The 21,587-nt window shown below is 49.9% G+C and overlaps 1 protein-coding gene and 1 long non-coding RNA gene across 2 annotated transcripts in view; one reads left to right on the top strand and one right to left on the bottom strand.

Annotated features, from left to right (window-relative positions):
- The window catches only part of PFKFB3 (6-phosphofructo-2-kinase/fructose-2,6-biphosphatase 3), an 84,823-nt gene that overhangs the window by 21,219 nt on the left and 42,017 nt on the right, over positions 1-21,587 (top strand). The gene's annotated exons all lie outside the window — the stretch shown is intronic.
- On the bottom strand, positions 4,394-7,979 carry LOC124248276 (uncharacterized). The gene is made up of 3 exons (XR_006890965.1): positions 6,268-7,979; positions 5,813-5,941; positions 4,394-4,740 (listed from the first exon to the last, which is right to left on the bottom strand). It is a non-coding gene; the product is annotated as an uncharacterized LOC124248276 (long non-coding RNA).

Genomic DNA, 21,587 nt, shown 5'->3' with positions numbered 1-21,587 from the left:
CGGGCGCGCGGATTGGCTGCAGGCTCGGCGCACGGGCCGGTCAGCGCGCGCCCCGCCCCGCCCCGCCGGCCCGCACGCCGCGTTCACGTGGCGCCGCCCCAGCCTGCCCCGCGCCGCCGGGTCGACACGTGGGCTCGGCGTGGACCCCGGGGCCGCCCGGCGGAGGCTCGGCGCTCCCCCTCCCTGCACCCTGTTTTCGTTTTCCCGGCGCAGGGTTTTTTCCGGGAAGGCCTGGGAGCGGCCGCGCTGTGTACGCGCCCCAGAGGAAACTGGCCAGCAGGTGGTCAGCAGAAGCGAGTCCGGCGGGGCCGGAGCGGGCGTGCACGCCGCAGAAGAGGAAGGAGATGCCTGGCGGCGCTAAAAACAACCCTGAATGTGGGCGGTTGCATAAGAGCATGCAGTGTTTTTATCTTTGATTAGAGTCAGTAGTGTAAGTGCCCCTCGCTGCTTTTTTCTGCTTGGCAGAAAGACGTATCAGACCTGCTGGTCGTGGACGCGATGTTCCGTGGAGCATCTTGTAAACAGCGCGCGCGGGCGCTGCAGGCAGACGCCTCCCAAGGGTCCAGGGGCCCCCGCCGCCGCCTCCTGGCTGCAAGCTCTCCCAAACCGAGCTGAGGAACCCCCCTACCCCCAGGCCTAGAATGCATTGGGACCTTGGCTCCATCCGCCTCTTCCTTAAGAGGGCCTGGGTTAACTTGCCGAGAGTGACTCAGCCAGTCAAGGTCAGGAAACCAAGTCATAAGGCGTGGTTGGAGAACGGGATGTTTAGTGGTCCGCAGCTATTTGAAAACACTCATGTGAACAAGAGATTAGACTGGTCCCCCTGTTGCCTGAGGGGACAAAACAGAGATGTTAAGAGGAGGTGAATTTCAGGTCAGTTACGGAGACAGGGTAGGAATGAGCGTTTATGGCCTTCTCCCGAGGAACTAGGTACAGCTCAGTGTTTACACTTGATAAATAAATGAAAAGCAATAGGATAGATTGGAGTATATGAGGAAGCCATTTGGTTTAAAGCTAATTTGGCCTGACCTTGTTTTTCTAAGTGGGCCTGACGTGACCTGTTGAGCATGTGTTGTACATCTGCCTTAAACATTTATTGCGTCCCAAAGATAGGAATGATGCCCTTACAGATAGGGATTTAACTTCCCCCATATCCGCATTTCCTTTAGGATAATCATCTCTCCCTAAACTAGGGATTAATTACTGACCTGCTTGTGACCTTGTGACCACCACCCTGCTGTGTTCACCCATCTTCTGAGCCAGCAAAGCAATCTGGTGACTATTGGAAAAGGGACATTCCTGTCCTATATGATGTATGTGCTTTGTTCCAAGATGGTATATAACCACTGTACACCCCCCCTCTTTGGTGTCCTTCCTTCCTTGGGGAAGGAAGGCCCAGGGTGAGTCCTCAGATCTGGCTCATAATAAACACACCCCAGTGTTGATTTATAGAATGGTTATGGATTATTTGCCTTGACGCATGTGTCAGTAAGAAAACTGTGGCTCTGAGATTCAAGTTCTCATTTGCCAGATTCCAAAGCCCTTGCCTTTTCATGGTGCTCTGTTTTAATGGAACAGGTTCTTTTGGGAGTAATGATAGTGCCAAAAGGTTTCTGCATAGATTGAGTGCGTGGACTAGAGACTCATCGCTGATTCTCTACATGGATGAGGACGGAGGCTGTCCTAGGTGAACGAGGATGCCAGGGCTGCCTGAGATGGCTGCGGCCTCCTGTCTCACCAGCAAGTCAGATTTTCTAGCAGGGCACGTCTCTGACCCATTGTTGCTATAAGTGCTCTCGCACTTGTTAAAACAATAATCTTAACCTTGAGTTTAGCAAATGTGGTCACAGTGTCCGACTGTCATCCATCCTTCTTATTGCCTCCCAGCCGTATCTAATGCTTCTTCCCGTGGTCCACCCTGTCTGCCCAGACCAGGCTCAAAGTGGGACAAGTTGCAGGAAGAGCTGAGGACTGGAGGAGTGAGTTTCTTTCACCTGAGGTTTCAGGCCTCCAGGCAACACCAGATACACTGCCCTGAAAAGTCAGGAGGGCTGAAAAATCAGACCTGGGCTGCTCTGATATGCTCTGTGACCCTCAGCGCCTGATATTTCAGACTTGAAGCCCGTAGGGAAGATGTGTAGAGGAAGTAACCCTCCCTGAGGGTTGGGTTCATTTTGTGAATTAATAGCTTCATACTTTGTGAAAAGACAAGAGCGCTCTAGGAGTCTATTTGTGTCCCCACTACAAGTATTTTCTTTTTTTTTTTTTTTGAGGAAGATTAGCCCTGAGCTAATATTGGCTGCCAATCCTCCTCTTTTTTGCTGAGGAAGACTGGCCCTGAGCTCACATCCATGCCCATCTTCCTCTCCTTTATATGTGGGACGCCTGCCACAGCATGGCTTGACAAGTGGTGCCGTGTCTGCACCCAGGACCCGAACTGGCAAACCCCAGGTCGCCAAAGCGGAATGTGCGCACTTAACCGCTGTGCCATCAGGCCAGCCCCTCCACTACATGTATTAAATTGTCAAATATAACCCATTTCCGTATCCCTGGGAGGAAGGTAGGGATGTGGAATGTGTATAAAGAGGCAGGATCTGTTTTGTCTTGGATCTCTAGCAGAAGGTCCACTTTCCTTCCTTTCAGTAAGTCCCCTGATCATTCTTCCTTAACCTCCAGGGTCTTCTCTCCTCTGCCTCCAGGTAACAAGGCGTTGGAGAGCTCCCAGGGAGCCCAGCTAGCTCTAAGCAATGCTGTAGGGAAAGTGACGTTTCTGTGGGGCTGCTTCCTCTGGTCCCTCTCTCCCCTGCCTTAGTCCCTGGGTCTCAGATGCTCTCCTGCGCTGCTCTCCTCCTGGCAAATCCTCAGATCCTTCACTGGCATCATCTTTAAGCGATAGTTCGCTCAGCTTGCCTTTTAACTGATCTCAGAGATCTTTAACTCAAGAGATGGTCTCCTAATGAGGACTTTAGGGCATAAACATCATAGGGTTAGGGTGGGGGCAAAGGGTAACTCATTGTTCTTTTTTCCCTCCCGACCCCGACATTCTCGTCCTAAAGGGCAGCTCAGGGAGGGCTGCATGGAGGAGGAGGGAGCTTCTGGAGGTTGCGGTATGAGTGCTGTGGAAGGCTCCTCATGAGAGCCTCTGCTTCTCCAGCTCACTGAGCCAAGGCCCTAGTTGGCCATCTTTGTATTTATTTATAAGGGGGCAGGGATTCGTTCTATAAGATCAACCCCCTCAGGCTCTGTGCTGGAGGCTGTGAATGCAAGAGAGAGAGGTGGGGTGTCTCGAGTGGACTCGGGTCAAACTTCCTGGGTTCAGACACCAGCTCCATCGCTTAGCAGCTGTGTGACTTTGGAGAAGTTTCTTCATGTCTCTCTGCCTCAGTTTCCTCACCTGTCAACTGTGTGGGATGGTTGGGAGGATTAAGTACACAGCACTCCAAACGCGGCCTGGCATGTGCTTGGTATTCCATAGACAGTGGCCATTTATTCCTGTCTTGAAGGAGCCCTCAGTCCAGCCATGACAGCTCTGTGGATGCTGCCACCACCTGCTTCTGTAAGAGCTTAAATGGGCTGGGAAACTCAAGGATGGTGGTCAGCACAGTGGCTGCCCCTACCCCAAGTGCCACCTGGTCTTGCAGGCCTGCCCGTGGGAAACCAGGCGGTCCGCAGTGCTAGGACTGTGTCTAGGAAACTTCCTAATTATCTATATGCCCCATGCCGCGTCTCCCAAGTGGTGCCAAGCTGAACGCTTCTCCTTTCTGTCCCCCTCGGAGTTCTCTAACATGGTCCCCCTCAGACTTTCTGGCCATGATGCAGCTGCTTGGGTGGTCGACGCATCTGGGGAAGAGAAGTTTTTCCCTTCTTTCCCCCTCTCCTACCTGTAGGGTTGTAACGGGGTCTCCGATGGCTACAAGCAGATCTTTTTTTTTTTTTTATATGACAAATATTTATTCAATAATTCACTGCATTGGTTTCTCCATTTTACTTAGGGTGTTTACATACCCATTTCAGCTAAAAACCCCAGTGGATCTTGGAACGTGTCCTCAGGACAAGCAGCATCAGCATCACCTGGGAACTTGTTAGATATGCAGATTCTTAGGCTGCATCCCAGACCTAACGAATAAACCTCTCCAGGTGGAGCCCAGCCAGCTGTTTTTTTTTTTTTAATGTTTTTTATTGAGTTATTGATAGGTTACAATCTTGTGCAATTTCAATTGTACATTAATGTTTGTCAGTCACGTTGTAGGTGCACCACTTCACCCTTTGTGCCCACCCCCCACCCCACCTTTCCCCTGGTATCCACTAAACTGTTCTTGGTCCATAGTTTTAAATTCCTCATATGAGTGGAGTCATACACAGATTATCTTTCTCTCGCTGGCTTATTTCACTTAACATAATTCTCTCAAGGTCCATCCATGTTATTGCAAATGGAATGATTTTGTTCTGTTTTGCAGCTGAGTAGTATTCCATTGTATATATGTACCACATCTTCTTTATCCATTCGTCTGTACAAGCAGATCTTAATTTTAGTGAAATGGGGCATGAAGGCAGCTCAGAACTGGGCCACGTCATTCGAGTTGTCGGCAGCGGGTAGGGGTTAGACTTGTCGATAGGTACAGGTACAGAGCATCTTCCGGCGGGATTTTTGATGTTAATCTTGGGCCTTTGTCTCTGTTCCTCAGGCTGCCTTGGAGGTGTCCTCTTGAGGGTGTTGACACAAAATAACCAATAATCATTCTGTAGATGAGAGAGAGGAGGTGAGTGTTACTTGACTCAGGGTAAGGATTATAACCCAGGAAGGCAGTTTCCACAAAGGAAGAAAGTGTTCCGGAGAAGCCTGGTTTTCAGTACAGTTTTATACCTTTTTAGAACAAAGAACATACGTTAAGCATACCCAGGATACATGCTCATCAAAGTTTCAAAGAGGCATTCGGTTGCAAATTAGCAGGTCAACATGACCCTGATGTCCAGGAAAGGGAGCTTACCTTCAGGAGTACTGATACTGGTGTTGCTGACGTTGGTGGGATGCTGGTGGGGGTAGGAGGGGAAGTGAGCATTCTTATCTTAAGAGAGTGCTTTCTTTTACTTTGAGTTAACGCATAATGCATTCTTTAATGGTTAAAGCACATGTGCAATGTATGTTCGATTGGCCATAAGTCAGGCTTCTTTAGTTCAAGCCGAATCAGAACTGGAATAGCGACCCCATATGCCCCCATGTGTGAAAATCTCTTGTCAGAGGTGAGTGTGCCCCTGCCGATGGGCGGTGGGGGCGGGGAGGCGACGAGGAACGGGGAGAAAGGGCGTTATTTGCTGAGGTCTAGAGAGAGGCTTACAAGTGTGCAGAATCTTTAAAAATCCTTCTAAAAACTTCTGCATCCTCTAAATTTGTGAGCCCTGGGGCGAAATTCCCGGCCGGAGCTCTGTGTAGAAAATCGCCCACAAGGATCAGAGACCCCAGGGAAGACTGGCCCTGCCTGACGCCCGGGGTTATGTTTTTATAAAGTTTTTATTTCATGGATGTGCATTTCCTTAAGTCTTTCCCAGCTTCTTTGAGGTTCCAGGTCTAGACACTGAGGAGATTCAGATGGTTATTGGTGGTAAATGGCTTGCTCTCTGAAAACTTTACTTTTTCAATTTCCTATTTGCAGGCACCTTAAATTAGTAACATTTTGGGAATCTTTTTTGCGTTGAATTTCCTGGACTTCTGTCTGTGGTTATTTTGAAGTGGGGGGGACGTGCTTTGGGGGCCCAGCCTCTGGTTCTCTGATCAGGAAACCATGGTTTTGCTTTCAAGCAGAACCATGTTTACCTCCTACTAAAGCTCCAGAAATAGACACTTGTCCCAAAACGGGAGGCATGGCATGCCTAGAAGCAACTTGAAACCTCTGTAGCTCGAGCGTCACCTTATCTTGAGTGACGTCTTGGACCATTTGCCGATCTAGAAATGAGAAAGAATACTAATTGCTGTCACACAAAAAACGAAATCTACCTGCCAAACTCACTCCCACCCCCTGCACCCCTCGTTTACGCTTGCTTTCTTGTTCCTCTAACACACGAAATACAGAAGACATCAATTTAAATGGGACTAGAGACTTTCAGCCACGAAAGTTCCTGGGGCCGTGGATGGTGCAAGTGAGAAGATGAACAAGAGTGGAGGGGTGGGGTGGGGCCGTGGGGTGGGGCCTATAGAGGAGGGAAGACTTTCTGAAAAGCCAGGGCTGACTCCCAATACCGGGACCCGGGCGCTCTGCACGGAGAACTCACCCTGTAATCCAGCTGCTGAGAGAGGGGGGTAGGCCTCGGGTCTCTCCTTGGCCCCGAAAGCATTACTTTGTGTGCAGGAAGAAAATATTACAGCTTCTCTTTCTCCTTATTTTTAACTCATCCTTTTTAATTCCTACTTTTTAAGTTTTATAATGTATGTAATAGATCCGTGCGGTAGGACGTGTATGTAATTTACAACTAAGGAAATATCTTATTGGGAGGTAGTGGTTTGGGATCAAAAAAGTTTGGATGCCGCTGCTCAGAGAAATGATGACAGAGCAGAGAGAGAACCAATGCTTCTCAAACTCGAGTGTGTATGACTCACTGGAGAGCTTGTTAAAATGCAAATTTGTAGCCAGTAAGTCTGGGCTGGAGCCCAAAACTCTGCCGTTGGAAGGCTGACTCAGAAGGAGCGGGATGGTGTTTTTCCCCTTTTTTGCCCAAGTCTTCCACTGGGTGTCTTAGTCACAGAGGGAAACCCGAAAGTCACCAGGGGGTCAGGAACAGATGCTCTGACAACTGCAAGGAAGTCCCCGCTCCTGACTGTCAGTCAGGGAACTTGCAGGCATCCGTTCCCATAAGGCATGTGTCGTGTGATGTTCATTTGCCTCCTGGTCCAGATGGCTTCGGCTGCCCGCTTCACAGGAAGGGAAGCTGCCAGGTGCAGCCGGAGAACAGCCGAGGCCTCTGAAGTGCGGAGAAGGAGGTGGGCGGACAGGCACCCTCGTGGAGCGTGTCCCCTGCTGCCTTCTGTGCCAATGGACTTGGTACTTGACTCCCCTTCTTTGCCTCAGCCCCGGCTCCCTGTAAAACAGGTAACACGGTACCTACTGCTCCCAGTGTTAATGAACATGGGTAAAGCAGGTGTAAACACTGCCGCTTAAGCACGACAGCTCCACGAGGTCAATATTCTTGCTACCACTTTGTAAATGAGGAACCTGAGGCCCTGCTCTCTGTCCCTCATTCCCCTCAGGGGAACGAAGAGGAGGGGTTGTTCTTCCAACCTGTTCTGAGCCAGAGTCTGGATTTGGGTTTGGCCTGCCCGCTCTAAAGATGTCCTCAGTGGCTCCAGGGTGGGGAGCTTGTGGAGGTGGGTCCGCAGGTCTGGAGCGCTGGTGTCGGGAGCAGAGTCAGCGTAGGAGCCACTCTCGCCGCCCTCCTGCCCACAGCCCACCGTTTTGGGCCTCCAGCCTTGCCCCGTAACCCCTTTCTGGCCTGAAAGAGCCCACTGGCCTCCTGATGACACCTTACGGCGATGAAGAGCTCGTCAGTTTGCAGGAGGGGTCTGCTTCTATAAAGGACACTGCCTCAATGTAAACCTTGTGGTCTGGAGGTGTGCTGGGCAGTCCTGACACAGCACCACAAAGATCTCTTTGAGAACAGAATTTGTACCCCCTTACCTCAACCCAGAAATGCAGTGGCTAGGCCGGGGTTGGCATGTCCTGTAGCAGAAGGGGTTGACCCTCGCTGTGGGAAAGGTGGGCGTCCACTTCTGTGTCCACACCATCCACATGGAAGGCCATTGTCCAGGTAACATCCCAATGTCCTGGTGATGTGCCCTGACCTTGCTCAGTGACCTTGCAGTCAACCACTGAGTTCTCAGATCCCTAAGGAGACCCAGTGGTCAGCGGGAATGGCTCCTTCCTGGTTGGGAGCCAGACAGGCACAGCTCCCTTACCTTCAGTTGGAGCTGAAGAGCCAGGGTTCCCAGGGCCCGGGATGCCCACAGGTGACAGCTGGCTTCTTCAGATGAGGTGCTCCTGATGCACAGTTGGACTCTTTCAAAGTCACGTCTGTGGTCAGTGGGGAACAGGATGAAAATATCCATCTTAAAGACGGAGGCACTCAGGACCAGAGCAATTTACAGCCTTGCCCGAGGCCAGACAGCTTGTCCAGGAAGAAGGAAGACAACTCCGTCTTCCACCTCTGCCTGAGACGTGGGGTCACACGTGCCCGTTCTCCCTGAATGAGGGCCCCTCTGTGACATTCCTCTGTCCTCACAGCCTGTGAAGCCTCACGTTACTGCCATTAGCATCGCCCACACCATCATTCATTTCTTCCCAGTCCTCCCCTCCTGCGTGATCTCTGGTCCCATCTTCAGCCCACGCGCTTCCTCCTACCTGGGACCTCCTCCTCTCTCACCCCTGACCCCTCCCCGCTGCCCCCCTAACTTGACCACTTCAGAACTCCCCTCACACCGCTTCCTCCATGAAGCCTTCCCTGACTGCTTTTGGCAGAGCTGGAGGCTCATTCTTGGTAGTTCCTCCAGGCCCTTATACACTTTTACAACAGAAGCTGTGCCGTCGCTGTCACTGCTGGCTTTCAGGTCCCCAACTGGTGGAGCTCGTGAAGGGTGGAGGCGGTTATTCTGTAACCTTTGCATTCCCAGGCCAAGCACATACTCCTAAACTGCAGAGAGAGCTTGTTAAAAGGCTGTCCATATCATTGGCTTCTTCTGTGGTCTAGTCAATCAACATATATTTTTAGCACCTGCATTCTGTAGGGGTTGTGCTGCGTGCCGGGTTGGATCAGAGAAGAGGAGAATGTGTGTGAACACACGCACGACATACACAGGAAGAGTGCAGATGACACACCAGTCTTCGATGCAGCACAGGAAATAAAAGCTACGGGCGCAGCAAGAGGGAGATGCAAATAGACACGGAGGACCAGGTGGAACTAGCCAGAAAGGAGGAAGAGAGATTTCTGGTGGAGGAAAAGCAGAGACGGGCGGGAGAAAGGCGTGTTTGGGGGGATGAAGCAGATCCAGTGGCTGGAAGGGAGGGGCCCCCAGGGAGAAGGGCTGTAGGAGAGCCCCCTGCTGAGGCCCCAGTGAAGACTGAGGGGGTTGAAAGTGGTCTGAGGGGCAGTGGGGAGCCAGCGATAGTTTCTGAGGAGGGGAAGAACAGAACCACAGTGTTGTTTCAGGAAATGAATCTGTCAGGTGTGCTCGGCGGGTCGGAATAGGACAGGCTGGAGGCAAAGAGATGGGAAGCGATAGTCTGTGGTCTAGGTTAGGGTTTTAGGGCTTAAATCGAGGTGGAGACAGTGGGAGCAAGAAGAACACAGATTGCTTACGTGAGAAACATGAAAGGTGGCATTTGGTGACTAATCGCTAGGGGGATTGGAAGGACTTGAAGCAAGTTACAGTAAAAGGATGAATCGGTGATCCCCAGGTGGGCCTTACTCCAAACCCCACGCTTGTCTGCTGACCTCTCTGAGCCTCAGTTTCCTCATCTATAAAATAAGGGAATTGGATCTCTGACTCATTCCGATCCCATGTTAGACCTGGTCTCCTGGCGCAGACCTGCTGTTTACATCCTTTTCCCGACCCAGCCCTGTTTACCAGAATAAACTGAGGCCTCCCTGGCCTTTCCCTGTCTAGCCACATAACCTACTTTTCCAGTCCAGTGTCCGGGTTCTTAGAAAGGTCACGCTGCCCCCAGCACCTGCTCTGGCCCCGTCACACGCTGTTCGGGCGGGGCACTCCCGTTGGGCAGCTCAAGTTCTGCAGACTGAGGGCTTCCACTCCCAGGCCGAGCTCCTGGGCCTGCTGCCTGCGGGCCAAGGAAGCTGAGACCTGAGGCCCACTTGTCAGGAGCACTTTGTCCCCGTGGAGCCAGCTTGCTGACACTGGACTGCAGAGACCTGGGGAATGGCAGGTGCTGGGGTGAGCGAGGATGAGCCCAGAAGGAAGTCCCTCCTCTAATATCACGGCTCCTTCGGTTCTGAGCTCCTCACGGGGCGAGAGGAAGGGTGGGGTCCAGCCCCTGCTTGGCGCTCAGGTTGCAGGAGTCTCCTCGGCTGCGTGGGCTCAGTCTTCCTCTTCTGCAGCCTTCCTGGGTGATGCCCAGATGGACGTGTGGTCCTTGTGAGCCTCACAGGTGGCTTCTGTTTGTTTCTTTCTAATTGAGATGATTTGGCCCCAGCTTCTCTACTCAAACACCAGTTTCACCTCTTCTTTGGTTCCCATGCACGCAGGAAATATCTTTTTCTTTTTTTTTGAGGAAGATTGGCAGCAGATGAGGAAGACTGGCCCTGAGCTAACATCTGTGCCCATCTTCCTTTACTTTATATGTAGGACACCTACCACAGCATGGCTTGCCAAGCGGTGTCGTGTCTGCACCCGGGATCCGAATCGGCAAACCCGGGGCCACCGTATTGGAACGTGCACATTTAACTCACCGTGCCACCGGGCTGGCCCCAGGAAATATCTTTTTAGTAGGGAGAAATATGAGGTTGCTGTTTAAGCAATGATAAATTACCAACAAATTGTGAAATTGCGTCTCTCAGTCCTGCTCCGTGCCCTCTCCCCTTTTTGGCAATTTTGGGCACTTTTAGGTACAGAATGCTAGGTATAACAGTAAAAACCCCAATGTACGGAGCGCTTAAGATGTGCCCAGCATTGTTCTGGACTCTGCATGCATTCGCTCCTTCCAGCTTACAGAGTAAGGTGCCATTATCCTCACCCCCATTGAACAGATGGCATAGCTGGGGCATGGAGAAGAAACGACCAAGGCAGTCTGGGCGCAGAGCCCGTACCCAGGAGACGGTTTTGTTCCTCTGTGTGTGTAGACCCACAAAAGTCACTGGAGAAAGGACAGAAAAACCCAAAAAAACAAGCAAACCAAAAATAGCTTAACACGGAAAGACAGACTTTTATGGTGTTCATACAAGAAGATTTCCAAATGGCCAAGATGCAATGAAAAGCTACCCCACCTCCTTAATCAACTCGGAAATAGAAATTTAAGCTGCAATCAGATACTGCTATATACCTATTTTAGCCAGAATGGCTGAAAAGAAAAAGACCAAGTATCCGTGAGACTTCAGAGTAACAGGAACTCTTATGTGGGCGGGAAAATTGATAGAACCACCTTGGAAAACTCTTTGGCATTATTTACTAAAGCTGAACATATACACACACTGATCGAGCAGTTCCACTCCTTGGTGTAGACCCCACAGAAACGGCTGTGCATGTGCACTAAAGACACGGACAAGAATGTTCCAGCAGCATTCCTTGCGATTGCCCCAAAGCGGGAACGATTCAGTGTTCCATCAACATGGATAAATAAATTGTGGTATATCATGCAGTGGAATACTCTAGAACAATTACGAACAAACCACAGCTGTAAGAGGCAATAGGAATGAATCTTGTGGACGAAATGTTGAGTGAAGAAAGCCAGACCCGACAGAAGACGTATATATGATTCCACTGATACAAAGTTCAAGCCATACAACGAATCCGTGTTGTTATAAGTCAATATCCTGGTTACCTCGGGGGTGCTGACTGGGACGGGGCACCGGGGGGGTTTCTTGGGTTCCAGGGGTGACCTTGTCCTTGAGCTGGGCTGTGGTTATGCAGGTGTGTTCACTTTGAGTGTTTATCGAGCTGTGTGATTTTGCATGCATGTTCCCCTTCAATGATATTTTTATTTAGAAAACGACTTGGGCGACAGGAAAGCTGATTCTAGTTGTAGCTGCCTCTAACCTCTAGTGCCTCCAGCAAGAACCTCTCTCCAGATCACTCCACAGAACCATCGCTTCAATCAGAACGCAGCTGAAATCTGCATACAGGGAACAGATTCTGTGGGTTGTGATGAAATCAGGATAGAAGACCCAGGTGCCGTGGGCCAGGGCTCCAGGAAGCAGGCAGGAGCACCCTGACTTCGTGCCCTGACCCGACTGCAGAGCTGGGCTTCCTGCACTGGGAGGCAACCAGCGAGGGCCCAGCCAGCTTGGGGATCCTGCGACTCTGGGGTTCTAGCACTCAGCCTACACAGGGCTACTTCAGCACTTACTTGTTCTCTGATGGCTTCCTCCTGGCAGCTGTTTGAGCTCTACAATAAACTCTAACACAGTAGGGCTTCTCTCCCTTCTTTGGTTTTCCTCCTAGCGAACAGGATGAAAATTCAGGAGCTCCTTGATGACTGAAATGCAGCCAATCACATCTTAGTATGAATTCCTCTTCTAACAGATTTTTTTTTCCCCACTACACATAAGAGAGTTCAATAAAATGGAGTTAATGGAAAGTGTTTGATGCTGGGTTAGGGTGAGGGTGGGTTGGGGAGCGTGGGAGGAGGAGTACATCGCTGAGAGCTTCGCGCACCTGGGAGGACAGATGTAAGGGTGGATGTATGAGGGTGGTTGCTGCGTTGGGAGCTAGTGTGAAGACACCAAATATGGGAGGGGCCAAGGTGCCGGATGATGTGATTCCAGCCTTGGTAATAACGGGGAATTTAAGGAATCTAAAATCAGCCGTTCCCAGTCCGTCAGGGCGAGCCACATTTTTCCAGGTCCCAGTTTTCCTTGGGTCCGACTGCTTCAGGCCTGTCTGCGAAGCTGAGGGTCCACGCTGGCCTGCACCACCATCCTTCCTTCCTTCCTTCTTCATCCGCCGTCACAAAGGCTTATGTGCACCTACCCTGTGCCCGGCTTGCTTCTAGGGATCCCGGCTGCATCAGTGGCAAAAACAAACAAAACCCCCCAGGCTGTGGGGGAGACAAGACAATAAACAAGAGCATAAAGAAAACACGCGGCATGGGAGATGGCGACAGTGCTCGGGAGGAAAGTACAGCAGGAACAGAGGACGTGAGCGTCGTGTGTGGGTGCTGGATCCCAGGAAGGGGGCGCCGCGGAGGGCTGCGGGGGACACCCTGACAAAAGGGGACCCCGGAGACGACTCTGGAATGCAGCCAGCTGTTTTCTTCTGCGGGCGGGGACAGGGCCTCGGCCTTAAATTTGGTTTCCGTTTGTGGGATTGTGGGCTTTATGGCTGTTAGAGTAATTCCAGGCCTTGCAGGGGCAGGTGGGGCAGAATTTGAGGGCGGAGGAGCCCTTGGGGGTCCCAGTGTGCATGCCACCTCCATCCGCCCCTGCGGACGCCCGTCCTTCTGCTTCTGGAAGGCGGGATGGCGGGACGGGGAGGGACGGCTTTGGTCCCTACTGTCGCGACCTTTGTCACGAACCGCCTTGGGGAAAGGTCTGTAGTGGCGTTTCTCCTTCCCGCACCAGCTGTCAAAGCCCCATCACCCCCACTCCGGGCAGTGTCCTGGGGCGAGCGATTTAATCTCTCCGAGATAGCTTCCTTATCTCTGGAAGAGCAGTTGGGTCATCCTAAAGATTAGGGATAATCTGTTTAAAGGACCTAAGGCCACACCTGGTACATTCAATGAAAGGGAGCTGCTATGAATTTGCTAAGAATATAAACAGGCTAATACTTCTTGGGCTCTCTTATCTCCCCTTTCCCAGTGGAGAAACTGGGGCACAGAGAGGTTAAGTTCTGGGTCCAAGGTCACACAGAGAGTAAGTGGCGAAGCTGAAATGTGAACCCAGGTGTCTGGCTCCCACGGGAGGAGGAGCAGACGAAGGTGAAGCGGGTAAGCTTGCAGGGCACGGCAGTGCGCTGCGTGTCCAGCTCGCTTGCTCTTGACTCACGGTTTTCTGCTCCTTTATCAGCTAAAGGTTTGTGCCCTTACGTGCTGGAAGATCACGTTTACCAGCAGAAAGAGTGGGGCGGAGGCTGAAAATGTGTCAGCCACACGCTCCCGCGAGCAGGAATTTTCCACTCCTCCTTCCTCCTCTCTGGGACGTCACGGGACAGGTGTGGAGGCGGCAGGCGGAAGGTGGGAAGAGAAGGAACCCGTCCCCGCTGACTTCCAGCTGGCACGTGCTGGGTTTGCTGACGGTGAACTGGGGAGCTGGGAGAAGGGACGGAATCCTGTTGTCTGCGCGTGTAGATCTGGAATAACGGATACAGGGAGGTGCAGAGGGAACCTGGCTGTGAGCCAGGCTCAACCAAAGGCTGCTGGCTGCAGAGGGGGCCCTGGTGGTGCTTAACCCAGTGTTCCTTCTAGTCCAGTGAGCCACGAGCCGCCCGCGGAGCCCTCTGAGTGACAGCCAGCATGTGACTAACTCCAGCTCTGAGCATCTGTTCACAAGCTGGTAGCGACAGTCATGACTGCAAGTTACTGGACTCGTGACATTCAGCCATGCAAAGGCAGCTTTTAGAACTGTCTGCAATTAGCATTGTTTTGAATGAATGAATGAATGATGGCTGTGTAAGTCAGTGTGGACCCCAGGTCCTCAGACAAGTCCTAAAGCAATAGAACTAAGGGAAAAAAAATAGTACTTTTCCCCCTAATGATAACGACAGTACAGGCTCTAGAAAGGACAGGAAAATGGAAAGAAAGAAATCATCCATAATTCCAGAACATGGAAGTAGGTGTTGTTAACACTTCCATGTATTTCCTTCTAGTTTGTTTTCAGTATAATTGATAAGTTGTATTCGATTTTGTGTTCTGACTGCCTTACTTTTAATAATTCAAACTAAGACGTTCTACTCAGTCTGTTAGTTCTCTGGAAAACAGCGAAATTGTCAAATGAGTTCCTAAAACTGACGTATCCTGATCATATCACAGAGAGGCTGATCCTGACCTTTTTAAAAGATAAGAGTTTGGAAGTGAAAGCAAGGACTCCGACAGAGACTTGTGCCCCACATTCACAGCAGCATAAATCACAAGGGCCAAAAAGGTAGAAGCAACTCGTGTCCATCAGTGGATGAATGGACAACAAAATGCGGTCTATCATACAGTGGAATATTACTCAGCCTTGAAAAGGAAGGAAATTCTGACACATGCAACAACATGGATGGACCTTGAGGACATTATGCTAAGTGAAATAAGCCAGTCACGAAAGGATACTACTGTGATTCCACTAATATGAGGAGCCTAGAGCTGTCGGATTCAGAGACAGAACATGGAAGGGTGGGTGCCAGGGGCTGGGTGGGTGGAGGCTGGTTGTTCATGGTGCACAAGTTTCGGTTTGGGAAGACGACAAAGTTCTGGAGATGGATGTGGCGATGGTTGCACAATAACGTGAATGTGCTTTATGCCAAAGGAACTGCACACTTAGAAACGGTAAATTTTATGTTAGGTGTATTTCACCACAATAAAACAAAACAAAACAAAAGGCAAGAGTTTGGAGCCGAGGTCCCTGGTCTCGGCTCTGGCTGACTCTCCCTGCCGCTCCTCCCTCACCCGTCCTCTGGGGGGAAGGCCGGCTAGGCTCCCAGTACCCACCTCCTTCTTGCCTCTCCACCCCCATGTTCCTAATACACAGCCCCGGCAGAGGTCCTGGATGGGGATGGGCCTGAGGCTCAGGAAACTCTGCCCGTGTTGCATCAGATACGTGAGGGGTGAGACCGGGGCCTCATGTGGGGAAGCGCAACAGTGGTCTGTGGGTCATGAACAAACTGTCTTGCAACTAACGCCGGGTGGGAAGAGGGGAGTGGGAAGGAAAAGCAGCTGATGGGAGTCTGGTGCACAAGTGGGGTGGCCTTGACTCTTAACGCCACTTGCGGGAGAAGCAGAGCCTTCCCCAGGATCTCCACGGCCAGCTCTCATGCCCGTGTCTGTGTGTCCCTCTAAAGTACAGCGGGTCTGGCAGAGCTGTAGCCTTCCATCTGGGGGGCCAGTAATGCGAATGCAGCGTGGCACCTGCCCTGGCCCAGTCCTCCTCTAGGCTCCTGCTGCCTCAGGCTGAGGATATGGAGCCTTGCTTGTGGGGCCAGTGGGAGCCCGTGGAGGAGGGAGGCGAGACCACTGTGTGCTCTGTCTCTCTGTCTCGGCTGGACCATGCCCAAATGTGGGTGAAGTTTGTTGTCCCGTCCAGGGTCTGGGGCCTGGACCTAGAGAGCAGAGGGCGGAGTCTTTGCCAGATGGTGCAACGCATTTGCCAATGCCCCAGGGCCCCCGCTTGCTTCACAGCAGGGTCAGCCAGAGTGGTTGTCCATCCCCTCGGACCCGGGTTATTGGCCTCAGGCTTGGAAAGTGGACGTGGCCGAGGCCAGCAGAGTCTGGGGCACCAGAGCCCTGAGCACACGCACGTACACACACACCAACCTGCACAGGCACCCAAGCTCGTCCCCAGGTGACTAAGTCCTCATAGGCCACACCTGCTGCTGTCACCGGGGGACTTCCAGGGGGTCTCCTCTCCTCTGTTGAGTGAAGGGATAAATGACCTCTCAGGGGACTTTCTCCCGCCTACGGGAGCAGGCAGGTGGGAATTTTCTCTGGAAACTACCTAGTAGTTTTTATCCTAAGAATTTATCCACCCTTCTTTCAAGAAGGTCAACCCAGTTCTTCATTCTCAAAAACAAAACAAAACAAACAAAAAAAGGTTGCAAGCCTTCTCAATGGCTTGTCACAAACCACACAGAACAAAAGGGCTGCGGACACAGCAGGAACACTAGCTCCCAGGGGTTCGCTTATTCTAGACTCTTGATTTTTCGCTGGTGGATCTTTCTGATGCACCTCCAAACTCCACGAACAGATTGCTTCCCATGCATTTGTCGCTGGTTTCCTCAACAAAGTGTGGAATATTTTTTTTCTTTTTTTTTTTATTGAGTTATTGATAGGTTACAATTTTGTGAAATTTCAATTGTACATTAATGTTTGTCATTCGTGTTGTAGGTGCACCACTTCACCCTTTGTGCCCACCCCCCACCCCACCTTTCCCCTGGTATCCACTAAACTGTTCTTAGTCCATAATTTTAAATTCCTCATATGAGTGGAGTCATACACAGATTATCTTTCTCTCGCTGGCTTATTTCACTTAACATAATTCTCTCAAGGTCCATCCATGTTATTGCAAATGGAATGATTTTGTTCTGTTTTGCAGCTGAGTAGTATTCCATTGTATATATGTACCACATCTTCTCAACAAAGTGTGGAATATTTGTAGTGAGGTGCCATATATGTCTCCCTATTCCCATTAGCCCAGCTGGAAGCCTGGCACACCACTGACACTGTGGCTGGGGGGGTGGGGTGAAAACTGAAAACCGGAACCTTTATATGGCTAGACACTGCACTCGCTTGCTTGAGAAGCTTTGAAAAAACTGCAAAGTCGAAGCCCCACCTGGCGGCTCTGATTTAATTGGTCTGGGGTGGGGTTACACATTGGGTATTTCTTAGCGGTTCTCTGGATGGTTCTTGCGTGCCGTTGATGGTGAAGACCAGTGAGCTAGGTCATGATTCCGGGTAGGTAGTCACTTTTGCGCATTCGCTCTTTTTTCCTCCTTGATTATCTGGCGTATCGGCCTGGGATCTTAATTTATTAAACCCAAGATGTGACGATCCTGATTTAAATAGCCAGGAGGTCAGGTTCTTGCTTGACAGGAGGGCTGTAGTGGAAGAAATACTTAGGTGACCAGCTTGTGCTCCAGAGGGCTTCCTGCTTGTCGTTTCATCACATCTCTTATCTACCCACAAGGATTTCCAGGCTTTTCCAGACATCCGCATCTGATCCCTCGTTGCTTTGAGAGGATTATAGAAGTGGCTACTGGTTTTATCGGTCATCTGTTTACGAGGCGTCCCAGATGGGCTGTTTCTGCCAGTAGCTCCACTCATCCCCTTTGCGAGGAGGCTTTAGCATCCAGGGTGAATGGTCCGACCTCTGCCCCAGATCTGGGCGCTCAGTGTCGGGAGCCTGTGGCCTCCGTTCACCGGAGGGAAGCCTTAGGCAACGCTTCCGGGCTGCTCCTCCACCGATTATCCAATTCAGGTGCACCAGGTCCTTTGTTGTCAACAAATGAAAAGTCAGATTAAATGTAATTGCCATCATACTTCATCTTTCAACATTAGCTTTTGAAAGATTAGCGATGCCCTGATTCGTGGTATAACACCTTTGATTAGAGGTATGCAATGTCCAAATTGGAGGAAGATCCTTTTGGGGTGAATGTGCAGAATTATTACCATTTTACGTGACTCCTGAACTTAAAATTTATTTTATTTTATTAAGGTCATAATGGTTTATAACATTGTGAAACTTCAGGTGTACGTTATTATTTGTTTCTGTATAGACAGCGTCGTGCTCACCACCAATAGTCTGATTTTTATCCGTCACTAGATGTAAGTGTCCCTTTACCCCTTTTGCCCACCCCCCAACCCCTTCCCCTCTGGTAACCACTAATCTTGAACTTAAAAATTTTGGAGTCTTAATTTTCGTTTTGAAATAATTTCAGACTTAAAGGGAAGTTGCAAAAATAGCCCCAAGCATTCCCAGACAGCTTTCACACACACAGATTTTGCAAATGTTAACCTTTACCCTATTTGCTATATCATTGTCTTTCTCTCTCCTTCCCTCTTTCCCTCACTCCTTCCCTGTCTGTCTGTCTATCTGTCTATCTACCTATCTGTCTCTGTCTCATCTGTAGGGAAGAAGAGGGAAAGAGAATATACATATATACATATATGTGGGTGTGTGTGTGTGTGTAGAGAGACAAATGCTTTTTTTTTTCTGAACCATTTGAGAGTTAGATGCAGAGATGGTGTCCCTTTCGCCGGAATATCTGAAGGGTATTTCTTCAAAACAAGGACAGTACGATGATCAAAGTAAGGAAATTAACATCAGTACAGTCCTATTATCTAATATGCCGACTTTATGTGTCTCACAAACTTTCCCACTAATGTCCTTCCTTTCTAGCAAAGAGCACAGTTTTTGCTGACGCAAGGTTGAAGCCAGCTCACAGGTTGCAGTTGGTCATCACGTCACTGGAGCCTCTTCTCCTGGCCCTGGTATTGTTGTAGAGTCTAGGCACTCATTATTATTTTTTTAATAATTAAAAAAATTTTTAATTGTGGTAAAAACTCGTAAAGTTTACCAGCTTGACCTTTAAAATTTTTTTATTTATTTTATTTTCAATGGTGGTAAAAAGACATATTTTAACCATTTTTAAGTGTACAGTGTGGTACTGTTAAGTATATTTACATTGTGCAACAGACTTCTAGAACTTTTTCATCTTGCAAATCTGAAACTTTACACCCATGATTTATTTTTTTTGTTTTTCTTCTTTTTTTTTTTTGAGGAAGAGTAGTCCTGAGCTAACGTCTGCCACCAATCCTCCTCTTTTTGCTGAGGAAGACTGACCATGAGCTAACATCCATGCCCGTCTTCCTCTACTTTATACGTGGGACACATACCACAGCATGGCTTGCCAAGCAGTGCCACGTCCACACCTTGGATCTGAACCAGAGAACCCCGGGCTGCCGAAGCGGAACGTGCAAACTTAACCACTGCTCCACCGGGCCGGCCCCCAACACACCCATTAACAACTCCTCATTTCCTCTTTCCTGGTCACCACCATTCTACTTTTTGTTTCTATGAAGTTAACTACTCTAGGTACCTCATATAGGTGGAATCGTACAGTATTTGTCTTTTTGTGACAAATTTGTCTTTTTGTGTCTTTTATTTCACTTAGCATAATGCCCTCAGGGTTCATCCATGCTATAGCAAATGACAGGATTTCCTTCATTTTTATGGCTGAATAATATTCCATTGTATGTGTAGACCACATTTGGTTCATTCATTTGCCTGTAGATGGACCTTTGGGTTGCTTCCACCTCTTGGCTACCGTGAATAATGCTGTAATGAATATGTGTATGCAAATATCTCCTCGAGATCCAGGCCATTTATCTTTTAGCATATCCCTCAATTTGGGTTTGTCTGTTGCCTCTTTTTTGCTCGTTGTTGTTGAGGAAGATTAGCCCTGAGCTAACACCTGCTGCCAATCCCCCTCTTTTTCCTGAGGAAGACTGGCCCTGAGCTAACGTCCGTGCCCATCTTCCTCTGCTGTATATGGGGGACATCTGCCACAGCATGGCTTGAGGAGCAGTGCATAGGGCTGCGTGTGGGATCCCAACTGGTGAACCCCGGGCCACCGAAGTGGAGCGTGTGAACTTAACCACTACGCCACCGGGCCAGCCCCTGTCTATTGCTTCTTTACAATTAGGTACGGCTTCTGCATTTTTGGCAGGAGTACCTGGGAAGTAGTGAAGTGTCCTCAGTGCATCATCTTGGGAGACACGTGACATCTCTGTTTCGTTACCCGTGAGGTTAGCTTAGATCCCTTGCTCAGGATGGTGTCTGCCAGGTTTCTCTCCCGTAAGGTTGCTCTCTCTCCCTTTTTAATTAAGAAGTATTTTGTGGGGAGATACTAGGGACTCTGTTTCTTGTCAAACCTTCACCCCCTTGATGACTCTTGCCTGAAATCATTATTACTGTGGTGATTGCCGAATGGCGACTTAGGAATTCCATCCCTCCTTCTACATTGATTTGTTGGCATTCCACTATGAGGAAAAGCTGTCTCACCTCCTCACTCATTCATTCATTCATTCGTTTTGTCTACATTTGAGTGGATTTGGGGATTCTCCTTTCTCTCTGGGTTATCATCTATTACGGTCATTTGTTTTATCTACATTTGAGTGGATTTGGGGATTCTCCTTTCTCTCTGGGGTATCATCTATTACTGCCGCCATTCATTTTGTTGCTCAGATCGTACCAGATCTGGCGAGCGGGAACCCCTTAAAGTGGGCTCTTGTTTCTTTTTTTTGACATGTTCTCATCATTTCCTCATTAACTCATGTTTCAGCCTCAGGGTTTCCTGTGCTTCTTGTCTTTAGACATTGCTCAATTATTGGTATAAGTTAAATAGTAAATAACTAAGATTAAATCTGCCTAAAGCTGTACAATGTCCAGACCCATCCCGGTGGCTGGTGACAACTCATCTGGGAGATAAGACAGCCGACTGTCAGGAGCACACCCATCTTGAACCCTAACTTCTGCACACTCCGTGCACACTTAGATGCTCTCAGGCTATTTATTTAGTTTTAAAGGCACATGTGTTGGTTGGGTGCTCTGGGAAGCAGGATTAAGATGGAGTTGGAAGGCAGATTTACTGGGGTAGTGCTTGTGGGAGTACAGGAGAGGCTTGCAGCTCTGACACCTGTGAGAGGGAGGGGGGAGGGAGCGGGAGTGGGAGGAACAGCCTCATCCTGCAGGGCAGCTCTGAGAAGTCTCAGCCGCCCATGGGCAGCTCCAGTGCAGAGCTCGCCTGTGCAGGAGCCCCATGTTGGGCAGACATGGCCAGGCCCCGGGACCCTGCAGTGCTCAGTCATTGCCTGGGAGCTGCTGGGAAGAGCATGGCCTCAGCTGAGAGGCTGCTTCCGATCCCGGGGTGCTGTGGCTAGAGACTCTTAACTGTAGCTGACAAATAAGTTATTTCTCTCTCTCCTTTCTTCTTCTTCTTCTTTTTTTTTTTTTGGTGAGGAACATTGCCCCTGAGCTAACATCTGTTGCCAGTCCTCCTGTTTTTGCTTGAGGAAGATTGTCCAGAGCTAACATCAGTGCCAAGCTTTCTCTATTTTGTATGTGGGATGCTGCCACAGCGTGGCTTGACGAGTGGTGTGTAGGTCCATGCCCAGGATCCGAACCTGCGAACGCCAAGCTGATGAAGCAGAGCGTGCAAACTTAACCACTACGCTGCTGGG

Source organism: Equus quagga, chromosome 12 (genome assembly GCF_021613505.1).
Source record: "Equus quagga isolate Etosha38 chromosome 12, UCLA_HA_Equagga_1.0, whole genome shotgun sequence".
Taxonomy (NCBI): Eukaryota; Metazoa; Chordata; class Mammalia; order Perissodactyla; family Equidae; genus Equus; species Equus quagga.
This window is presented reverse-complemented; position numbering and strand designations above follow the sequence as displayed.